Source organism: Orycteropus afer, unplaced genomic scaffold, assembly GCF_000298275.1.
Source record: "Orycteropus afer afer isolate SDZICR_OR568_19922 unplaced genomic scaffold, OryAfe1.0 scaffold00239, whole genome shotgun sequence".
Lineage (NCBI taxonomy): Eukaryota > Metazoa > Chordata > Mammalia > Tubulidentata > Orycteropodidae > Orycteropus > Orycteropus afer.
This window is the reverse complement of record NW_006921826.1, coordinates 2,892,875-2,894,410: the sequence shown is the minus strand read 5'-3', so window position 1 is coordinate 2,894,410 and position 1,536 is coordinate 2,892,875. Positions and strand designations below refer to the sequence as shown.

At 42.9% G+C, this 1,536-nt stretch overlaps 1 protein-coding gene across 1 annotated transcript in view; it reads left to right on the top strand.

Annotated features, from left to right (window-relative positions):
- The window catches only part of ADSS2 (adenylosuccinate synthase 2), a 61,563-nt gene that overhangs the window by 37,534 nt on the left and 22,493 nt on the right, over nucleotides 1–1,536 (top strand). The gene's annotated exons all lie outside the window — the stretch shown is intronic.

Here is a 1,536-nt window from a genome sequence, read left to right as displayed (position 1 = left end):
AGGAGTATATCTACCTCAGGTAAATGTTCAACTCATATGCCTGTCTTTTGTTTGGCTGGAAGCCACAGGTGTGGGTTCAGTTCTAGACCTGAAGTGCAGCTAGGGGCCATAGTCTCAGTGGTTCCACCAGGCTCTATCAGACCAGCAAACCTGGTCCCATTTTTTTTTCAAATGTTTTTGAGTTTTGATCCACATTCTTTTCCCTCTCTATCCAGGATCTCCTACATAGATCCCCCTCTGGGTGGTTGACAGTGGTAGCTGGGCACCATCTAGTTCTTCTGGTCTCATAGTTGTATAGGCTGCAGATCGCATGGTGTACCAGTCACTAGGACAAATTGTTTCCATGAATCTTTGTTTTTTTTCATTCTTCTTTGCTCTGGACGAGGAGAGACCTATCATTGAATCTAGATGGCAGCTTGCTAGCTTTTTAAGATCCCAGTCGCTACTCGCCAAAGTAGGAGGTGGAGCAGTGTTTTGTGTAGTATGTTATGGCAATCGAGCTTGATGTTCCCTGTGACTGTGGTCCCGAGCCCACAGGTTCAACTACTCGCTCCCTCTGGGTAGCTGGCTGTGACCAAGAAATGACTATAAACTTGTCCTTTGTCAGCTCTACTATACACCTGGGAATTCTTACAAAACATACAAATACACTTGTAGAACCATTGTCTGCCAGCCCTATACGTGGTCTTGGGTACACTCCCTGCTGCATAGACATACCTAATAGTTCAGCCTGCCCACCCATCTGTCCACTTGTATACCCATGTTTGCCTTCACTGACAATGCAGTGCTGTATGTGCAAAAGGGTTCATCTTTGTTGTCTGCACTTCCCATGTACCTCTCTATGTCTTTCTCTTCTTCAGTGCCACCATGTTGATCACTCACATTTGGTACATTGCCTTTCTTCTCACCCAAATCAATACTTATCTCTACTTGTCTAATAATAGTGTTCTCTCCTTTCTTCTCCCACCCCTGGTAACCAACAAAGAAAATTTCCTTCCATATATAAACCTTTCCTTGAGTTTTACAATAATGGACTAATACAATATTTGTCCTTTTGTGATTGACTTATTTCACTCAGCATAATGTCCTCCAAGTTCATCCACGTTACGCGGTGTTTTGCAGAGTCTAGGCTATTCTTTAGTGTTGCATAGTATTCCATTGTGTGTATGTACCATAGTTTGGTTATCTATTCCTCTGCTGATGGACATCTAGGTTGTTTCCATCTTTTGGCTATTGTAAATAGTGCTGTGATGAACATGGGTGTGGATATATCTGTTCTTGTTACGGCTCTCACTTCTTTAGGGTATATACCTAGTAATGGAATGGCTGGGTCAAATGGTATTTCTAGTTCCAACTTTTGAAGGTATCGCCATACTGCTTTCAACAACGGTTGTACCATTTTACAGTCCCAACAGCAGTGTAGGAGAGTCCCCCCATCTCCACAACCTCGCCAGCATTTGTTATTTTCTGTCTTGTTGAACTTTGCTACTAGTGCTGGAGCAAGATGGTATCTCATTGTTGTTTTGATTTGCATCT